Below are 10,646 nucleotides of genomic sequence, written 5' to 3' on the forward strand. Positions count from 1 at the left end.
TTTTTTGGGGTTTGTTCTTTTGATTCCTTTGACGAATAAGAAAAAAAAATTATTATAATGTGAACTGATTGGGACTTTGATGTCCAAAAAATCGCAGTAATATGAGGTCACATTCAAGTGAAGATTTGTGATCCAGAAAAAAACAGCACTTGCATGTAGTTGGGAGGAAGAAAATGATTTTTACACAACCCGATTTGGATATTCTTCAAATGAAGAGAGATATTCTAAAATCCTTGATCATGATTGAACAATCATATAAATAACACGTTAAATTTTATCATTTATTTTCTTTATTTTTAAACACTTTTTATGATATATTTAGGTGGTTCTGTAACAATAGAATACCCATAAATCTCATGTTTACGAGGCAAATAGTATAACAGCATTTCATTCAGCAAAAAAGTATAACAGCATTTCATCATTATTGGTGACTCTTTTGTTAAAAGGAAATCCATTAATGTAAGAGAAACAAAAGGACCTTGGCCAAATTAAGCCATTTACATTGGTAACATAAATCCATTTTGCTATCAGATGGGCAACACCATATTGATCCAAGTGAAGTTGAACTGAATGAAAGGATGGGATTGTATTTGTATGAGCTTCTATATATATATATATATATATATATATATATATGTCAATAATTTGCCTTATCTCTCAACTCACATTTTTAAGAACTCTTTACAAATGGTTTTGCAACCTCCTTAGCATCTCCCATTCAATAATAAGTTTTAAGAAATTTTACTAAACTCCAAACTCCACTGTCATTCTCATCACTACTGTTTAACTCAAGCACTAAACTCATGCAAGAGGAATTGATCCATGATGTTGGCGATTCTTGTTCACATGTTTAATTCCTCTTGCATTAAAAGCCATAAACTTTGAAAAGAATCTTAATTCCTAAAAGAACAAAAAGAAAAAAAAAATCAACATGATTTGTGTGCTTGAATACATATTATATGATCCAAAATGTGATTCTACCGTCCAAATGATTCATCACCCTAATATAGGCCCCTACCCATGAGTTCTCTTCGGACACAACTTGTAATTGAATTAGTACAACTCTATTACACTAACATATCTTTCATGCACGTCACTTTTATTATGCATGATGCATCAATTATGATTTAACATATAAATAATCGTAAATTTGTATCAAATTTATTATTTTCTCATTAAGAGCGAAAGCAATATTCAATATAGGTGGAGGTAAGTCTTTCGTCGGTGCTCTATTTCATAAGACAAAATACGATATCGACAAGTGATCAAAATTTTGACACCACGTGTGGTTTGTGTTAAATTTCGTCAATGTCAGGTGGGTCCCACCAAATCCATGTGGGTCTCCATCTCAAAAAACCAGCTCACTTGTAGACAACATAAACCCTAAACACATATAGGCCGGTGGATCATCTGCTGTGGACGGTCCCACACCATGTATTTTTTGTGGCGGCAAAGGGTATTTTCGGTAATGAAATTATTTGTCAATTACACGTGTGTACTTGTATTCGCGGCCGGTGACTGTGTTCGGTAAAGTGCTTTGACTTTTCTTTGTTTGTGGGTCAATGTTTTATATTTTTGAAAGAGTCTAAGCCAAGGTCAGTTTGAGAAAAAAGGGACCACGTTATTTAGCCATAAAATTGACACTTTTTTTTTTTCTTTTTTTCTTTTTTTACGTGATAAAAAAAAAATTGACATTTACACCAAGTCACCAACCTTAATAATGGGAAAAAGACATTGAGCTTGGCATGGAATGAATCAAATAATTCAGCAAAAAATAGGAGAAATCAGGAGAATTATGATTCATTTGCTTTATCATTACTCCTACACTATGCTCCTCATCTATAGCCACAAATTAATCATATATCCCTCATTTTCCTTTTTTTTTTTTTTTTTAAAGAAAACATTTGATAAAAAATCCCAAAATTAGTTGATATTGTGATTTCCATTTTGTTATAGCTTTGATTAAACCCAAATATGATAAAATAATAAAAAAAAGCTTGCCTAAAAATTCCTTCAACTTGCTATGTGAAAAGCTATTCATGTATATTTTTAAGTTTTAGTTACATGACCTGTTTTTTTTAGAAAAATTTTAATTACATGACCTATTTAATAACTTATTTGACTTGTTTACAAAATTCATGTTGATGCTTTTACGATTTGCAACATAATGGATTGAAAGGGATTCTCCAAACTGATTTGGAGAAAAACTTTGTCCAAAGGTCAAAATTCAAGAGTGTTAGTTGAACTATAAAACCATTGACAAATATATCAAGGTTTAATATATATAAGGCACATCATTGTTTTCCGCTTCCTTTCTGATTTCCATCATAAACCAAACAACTAATATTGCAATTTATTAAATATATCTATAAAATCGTAAAGGTCAAATAAGTACATAACATATTTTTATTTTTCTTCTATTTGTAAAGCAAAAAAGTGAAAAATGAACTATTGCTCTCTTTTTTTTTACTTATATCCTAACATCAGTTCAAAAAGGCATTCTCTTCGCTTTCATTTCCTTCTCTTTTCTCTTCGCTTTCATTTCTCCTGCAAATAACATCTCTATTAAAAGTGAGAAAACACTAAGACCAACAACATTAGCTCTTCTAAAAGATTCCGTCTATTTTACACAAAAAACCCACTTTTTCTATTTTATATCATTATTTTTACAGAACACCCACATCAGTCCATCTATTATATACTATATTTTATATAAATAATATTTTTATGAGTTGAAGGGGGAGAGAGAGAGTCAGGGGAAGAGAGAATGTGAGGGGTAGGGGTGTGCATGGGTTGGGTTGGGTCGGGTTAAGGAGATTTTTTTATCCAACCCACCATGGTTGGTTAAAAAAAATTCAATCTAACCCAACCCATCACATAAGTCCAACCCAACCGAATCCACATGGGTCGGGTTGGATCAGGTTAAACCTATGGGTTGGACAAATTATTATTATTATTATTATTAAATTGAGTAAAAAAAAATATAAATATAAATATATTAAAAAAACCCAAAGATTAGTATCAATGTAACTCCTTAAAGGCAAACAACACTAATGACTAAACAACAATAGTAATTTACTAGGGTTTGTGTGAACTAATTGGCTTTTATATAGGATAAAAAGAGCTAGTTATTTTAAAAAATTTATTAATTATATAATATATTTTAAATATATGGGTGGGTCGGGTTGGGTTTGGCGGGTTTGGAATTTTATGACCCAAACCCAACCCGACCCGCTATAAAAAATTTTTGTAACCCAACCCAACCCATCAAGCTCTAAAAACCAACCCAACCAGGCATGTTGGGTTGGGTCGGGTCGGTTTTGGCAGGTTGGCAAGTTGGTTGCACACCCCTAGTGAAGGGAGAGAAATAATACTAATATAATGTATAGAAGAGCTACAGTAAACGTGCATATATGCACGATTACTGTAACACTTGTATATTTATGAACAATTTTACACCCATTGATGTGGGTGTTTTTTTGATCAAAATGTGTAAAATAAGCTACTTTTTGTATTTTGCAAGACTTTGCAAGAGCTAATGTAGTTGCTAAAAAGAGGTGTAATGGTAATAATGTTTGCTTTGCACTATTCATTTTTCATATGAAGTATCTAATACGAAGGATTAAGTTGTCTTTACATTGCAAAAGATAGATGGACTTATTCGTTTTTTGGTTGCTGAAAGATAGATGGACCTATTCTATATTCAAAGTTCTGCGTGTGAATTTGGAAACTTTTTGACATAATGGAAAATTTTAAACTTTAGACCATTAAGTCTCTACCTAGTCTAAAAGTAATTTAATTATATAAACTCCATTTTTCTGGTTGATAGACAATCTTCTTTTTTGGAAATTGGTTCTTTATAATTTCTTTTTGGACTTTGATGACCTTATAAAATCAAATATGCGGAGCTAAACAATAGTGTTATAATAAATAAATGCAGGGGAGCTTTCCCGACATTCATTTATTAATAGATCAACAATCTTTTGGTGTGTTTAATTTAAAATGATGGATTGAAAGAGACAGAAATTAAAGAGAGAAATCAAGAATAAATTAATGGACAAAGTTTAGCTACAAAATTGGGTGTAACTTAAGGCTACAAACTCACTCAATAAAATAAATACTACAACATATTTTGAAAATCTAACCGTTGAATTGCATGTTCTTTACGCCCTTAATACACATATTAAATTGTGTCAATCGGATATCATTTACTATATGATTTATAAGCTTATATTTTGTGCATAATTTTAAATTACAAAAACTTGCAATTTAAAAAATTTATTGATGACATAGCTATTGATCTTTAATTTTCTTGAAATTTTGCAAGTATGGAGGATATAAGAAGAAGATGTAATCCAATGGTGGATTTGTCAAAATTCACATCCAATAAAAATATATTAAGTAAGTTTGTAGCCTAAGGCTACAACTAATTTTGTAGTTAAATTTTGTCCTAAATCAAATACTCAACCTCAGTTAAAGCATTAAAGGTTGGAAAAAAAAAAAACATATAATCAATTAAGAATATAAAGAAATTCACTTTCATATTGTTTTTGAGTTTGACCTAATCAAGAAATATTTGTCAAACCATGTGAACTCTCCAATTACATTATTTTCTTTTGTAACTTTTTATTTGGGGTCAAGACTAATGGGCATGGTCAATAGCTAGATACGACACTCAAAATATTAATAGTTAGGTAGTCAAATATAAGATATTAATTAGAAAAGTTCCAAGGTTTCCCTCAATTTCTATGGCCCTAATGTACTAATTTTAATTTGCTTGTATTTAGGCAAACTTGTTTCTTCTTCTTCAAGGTAGGGAAGCTTTATTTTATTCAAATTTTGATGTGCAAGATAGTTGAATATTCAACATGGCAAAAGAGTAAATGACCTCAAAGACCAAAATTGAGTAATCAGTGACATTTGTTGAGTAGTCTTTGAGTATTTTTCGCATTTTTGTTTGTAAAATTCTATTGAATACCGGAGGTTGACTAAGTGATTAATGACTTAATGTTTTACCTAATCAAAAAGGCCAATTTCTTTATTCTTACGAATGAGAAGAAGTCAAGGCATGTCTGGCGTTGTTGCTGGTTGGTACAGGCATCGCCATCACATGAGCACATTTAATATATATATGGCTGAAGAGATACAAATAAATTATACTACATAGATCTTACGAATTTGAGGGGCGGCTCTACATTATTCTCAGGGGGTTGAAATTTGAGGGGCGGCTCTACATTATTCTCAGGGGGTTCAAATGAACCCCCTGACTTCAAAAAAAAAAAAAAAAAAAAAAAAATTTATATATAAAATATATATATATATATATATATATATTTTTTTTTGTTAGTTTTAATACTATAAATTTTTTCTTAAAAATATTTTTACACATCTTGACTTAAATTTTGCACACCTTTATTATAAGTATTTCCAACTCTAAGAATAAAGAGTAAGTGTTTGTGAATTGTAAGTGTCACTATTTTTTATAAATTTATATTATGTGTGTGAGTGTGTCTAATATTGATTGTGTGTATTACTTTTTGTTATAATGTTATTTGTGTGAACTATGATGTGTGTGGATGTTTGTGTGTACAATATAAATTTATATAATTTAATAATTAGGAAATAGAGATGGTTTGTTACATGTTTGTGTATTGTTATCATGTTATAATAACTTTTTGTTATAAAGTTAGTAAAATTTAAGAAAAAAAATCGTAAAGTTAGTGATTGTCCAAGCATTTGACTGGTTAAATAGACACTAGTGTATAATTTTATGTATGAATGAGTGTGGTTGTATGCGTCAATAATTAATACAAAATCAATGAGTTTAGTTTAGTCATTTAGTTTAAATTATTTTTATAAAAACAATAACAAATAGATAATAAAAATTGCATAAAAATAAAAATGTTAGATAAACTTAACAAAATAAAATGATTGTAGGTTCATACCTACCACATTGGCAATAGATACTCATAATTCAAAATTTGAATACTTATAGAAGGAAATTGTAAAACTTCATGTATTAAATTTTTTTTTTTTGGTTGGTAACTCGATATATTCAAGTTCTTTTTTTATAAATTTTTTTTAATGAACCCCCTAAACAAAATTCCTGGAGCCGCCAATACGAATTAATATTAATCTCAATTGATAAATCTTAGAGGGTAGAGTTTGTTTTGTTGTCGACTAAAAAACCTAAGTTCAACCACATCAAAAAGAAACTCATCAGTGTCATGAATATCGGATGATAAAGAATATCCATTGTGAAAAGAGTCTATCTAAGTTCATTCCCTACGGTTGTCAGAGAAAAAAAAAAAAAAAAAAAAAAAACCCTAACAAGGCATTTGGTAGGACACTAACATGCAGGAAAGAACACAATACTTATTAATAGGTAGTGCATTTATCTTCACATGGCCTATTTATGGTGAGTTTGGTTCAGCTTTTTAAAACTAGGTTTTTTTCAGAAAGTGGAGTTTTCAAAAAGTACATATAAAAAAGTGTTTTTTCAAAAAACTGTTAAAAAGTGATTTTTGAAAAAGTTGAGTGTTTGGTTAACACTTATAAAAATGGCGATTTGAGTGGTAAATGACCAAAAAGGATAATGTATATGTAAAGTATTGTGAAAATACTTTCTAATTTTTTTTTTTTTAAAAAGAACTTTTAAAGTTTCTAAAAAAATTATTTTTTTCTCACTAATATTAACTAATAATAACCTATCACTTAAGATTTATTGTGAAAATATTGTGATTGCATTTCTCAATTTTAATTTCTCATTCTTTATTTTATTTTTCCCTTATTTCTTTACTTTTTTTTTTCATCCATATTTCCTTCTTTTTTTTCCCTCTTTTTTTTCTCCTCCACACACGTACCCTTCTAATTATTCTTTTCTTTTCTTTTTTTCCTTTCTTTCCCCTTTTTCCTTACCCAGACACTCCAGAACATTCCACTTTTCTTTTTTTTCTTTTTTCCTTCTTTCCCTTTTTCCCTTACCACTTCTTCCTCCAGAACGTTCCCCTTTTTCCCTACCACCTCCATAACGTTCCCACTTTTTTTTTTCTTCCTTATTTCCCCTTTTTCCCTACCACTTTCTCTAGAAAATTCCAGTTGCCGCAGAGCTTTTTTTTTTGATAGTTCGAAAGCTACAAGGAAGAGAGAAGATCCCTTAAGTCTCTGCCACCACTGGGTTTGTATTTGATTTTGATTTTGGGTTTGGGTTTGGGTTATGGGTTTTCAATTGATGGTTTAATTTTGAATTGATTTTCTGTGGATTTTGGATTTGATTTTGAGTTGATTTTGTTTTGGGTTGATTTTGAGTTGGGTTTGGGATGGGTTTTCCAATGGGGTTTGAGTTGATTTTAAATTGTTTTGTGTTGATTTTGACTTATTTTTGGTTTGGTTTTGGGTTGATTTTGTGTTTGGATTATCAAATGTTGAAATGGGTTTTGTTGATTGTGGTGGTAGACTGGTGATAGTTGGGTGGTGCTGTGTTTGTAGCAGCACGGTAAGGGCAGAGTAGAGATAAGAGATGAAAGGAATGAGGAACAGATGTGAGAACTGAGAACTGATGAAGGGTAATTTGGTAATTGCCCAACTCACCCCAACGGATATATCAAAACGCGCACAGACTTTTGGTAATATGGACCTGAAGAGCTCCTTTCATTCCTTGCGCGTTCTCTTCACAAGTATAAAATGCAACTTTTTCCAAAAAGTTGCGTTTTATACTAACCAAACGGACTTTTTGGACTGGTTTTTTCAAAACGTGCTTTTTGAGCTGAAAAAGTTGAAACAAATAGGCACTTAATGAAACTTGACAAGATATGAAATTGGAAACTTAAAATGAAGGCATTTTCTCATGGCAGTATTAGGATGATTTTTGAATTCCATGAATTAATTTTATTAATTTATTAGTTTTTTAGAGACAAACAGACATGCAATGAAGAGGAAATTTGATTATACTTAAAAAGTTTTACTCTTATCATTGACTTTGCAAAACTTTTGTTCATACTTTATATTATAAAATAGCCAATTAAGCATATGAACTCTTGTTTCAATAGTACATTATGATCTTCTTCAAGTATCAAATTGTCTGGGAAATATGGATCGTCCAAATTTGCAAGAATTTATGTGATTCCATTTTTTTTTTTAATAACAAATCTCTGAAAAATTTGTAAAGATTGGTTTTCTTTACTTTGTCATTTAATCAAACTTTTTGCTATAGACTTATATATCCAAAAGTAAAGTAATACTGATAATACTAAAAATCTGCTATTGACTATTTCTCCAGCTTTTCTAGATTGCCCCTAAGTTCAAACTTTTTATTTTTTTATTATTTTTTGGGTGTGGTCAGGATTTGGCCAACTAGTCCTAGGCAAGCATGGGGACCCTTTGTCTGAATTCATTTTCTTATATTAATGCCATTGATTTCCTTCCCAATTGTCCCTTTTTTTTGTCAATCAAAGATGGGTAAGGAGATGGCTAGTTGTGGAAACCCGTTTGACGGTGACTCTAATAATCCGTACTCGCTAAGAGATCAATGATTAAAAGGCCTATACAATACGAGGGACAGTCGTCTCTCTCTTGGGTGGGTTCATCTATAATTTGATCTTGTTAGAAATTCTGAAATTGTTTCAAATTCTTAATTTGACTTGGTTAGGGTTTTTTTTTTTTAGTTCCACAACAGAGATCTCAACCTAACTAGCTAGTTTCAACAGCGTCAATTAGTTGGTATCTTAAAGTGAACCAACATTACACACTGCAAATTAAAGTTCAAACATAGTACATTAGACCCTATAATCAAACCATGCGGGAATAAGTATTTGCCACAGAAACTACTCATTCTAGGTGGTCCTAATTGCCTCTATTCAAGAAAATTTTGGTGGTCACTATCCAATATGCTAAGTTAACAAAACTAAGGACCTAATTGAGTTTATCTAATATATCAGTATGAAAGCAAGATATTAAGTAAGGTCGGTCCCAAATAAATACACAACCCACAAAATTGGTAAAGTTGTTGAAGTCATTTTGTAGTTCTGTATGTCTCTTGTTTCACTTCATTGCCTCATTGCATGGATTAGAACCCATTAATAGCCAAATGCACCCAAAGTGTTACCTGAAATGATCCAATAATTGATATTAAAAAAGGAAAAAAAGATAGAATTGTTGTAATTGGTTGGAAAGATATATAGATGATGGCTTTTTGATGTAAATCAAACTTCTTTATAAAATTGAGTTTAGGCAATGGTTTAACTTGTATGTATTATTTTAAAGTAGTCCACTTTTGAAAAAGCAAAGATGGATGCTCTTGTTTAAGGAACTTTTTATGGCCATCAAATTGGCGGCATTTGAGCTATGATAACGTAATATGATGTAAGCTTTAGGGACTTTTTATTTTTTAAATATAAGACTGTAAATAATTTTACAATTTCTTTATCACAATTGCGATTGTGTCATAATAAGAAAAAATTATGAGTTTATGTATAAGTAGTATGCAACAACTCATAATTTACTAAATTAAAATTGTGACAAAAAATTGTGAAATTGTTTGTGTCAATTTAATTTAATTTTTTTTTTTTTTTTTTTTTTTTGCTTGCAAAAAGAATTCAGCACGCTTTAAATTTGCATAATATTTTTACCTTTCCACTACGAGATGTGAGAAAACGTGTCCTCCACTTACTAGATTATGCCAATTACATCCACATCCAAACCTTTTTTTATTGATGTAATATATGTGTACCTCTCTATTTTGCCATTTTCTATAACCCACCAGGTATACTTTTTGAAAATTGGAATACATAAAATTAGAGTTTAACATTAACACTAATTTCACAAACTAAAACTCTTGTCAAAAAAAGCATATAGGATGAACACATGAATATATATATATATATATATTTTTTTTTTTTTTGCATTATCTACACATGAATATATTAAATTAATTACATTATCAACACATAAATATTTTTTTTATTAGTGTAATAAATTTTCTTGCATATTTTATTACAAGCCCTAATGAATAGATAGAGTTTGGAGGGCCCTCTTGGTAAGGTTTTTGAGCAATGTTAGGTACGGAACATATTTTTCAATATTATTTCTAATTTGTAAAGATTGTAAATGTGATTCAAGTAACTTTACTTTTTATGAATTTATTATTGATACTATTTTATTATAGGATCATGCTAACGAGTGCCTTTAGAACACTCATTAATAATCCATTTTAGGAAAGTTTTAATACCACTTTTATGGGAAATGAAAAAAGCTATCAAAATATTAATTACTTTTTTCATTTCCCATAAAAACTTTCTTTAAATGGATTATTAACCAGTGCCCTAAGGGCACTCGTTAGCATTTCTCTTTATGATATATCAAACTGAGGAAAAAGTTAGAAAAGAGGCTGCTGTGGAAAATTTTGTGCTCAAGATCAAGATGTAATCAAATCTATTTGAAATTAAATATTCATATCTACCAAACTACCGTCTGCCTTAGCTTGATCATTGTGGGCCAAATTGGAAGATGTAGAAGCTTAATGCCCAATCAGTTTTGTGAGGATTTTATGAAGTATTTAAATAACTTCAACTGTATGTAAATGAAAGTGACAATTTGCTCAAACTGCTCCAATACAGCAATACTGCACTTGATATGTATTCATTACTATG

Source organism: Quercus lobata, chromosome 5 (genome assembly GCF_001633185.2).
Source record: "Quercus lobata isolate SW786 chromosome 5, ValleyOak3.0 Primary Assembly, whole genome shotgun sequence".
NCBI lineage: Eukaryota > Viridiplantae > Streptophyta > Magnoliopsida > Fagales > Fagaceae > Quercus > Quercus lobata.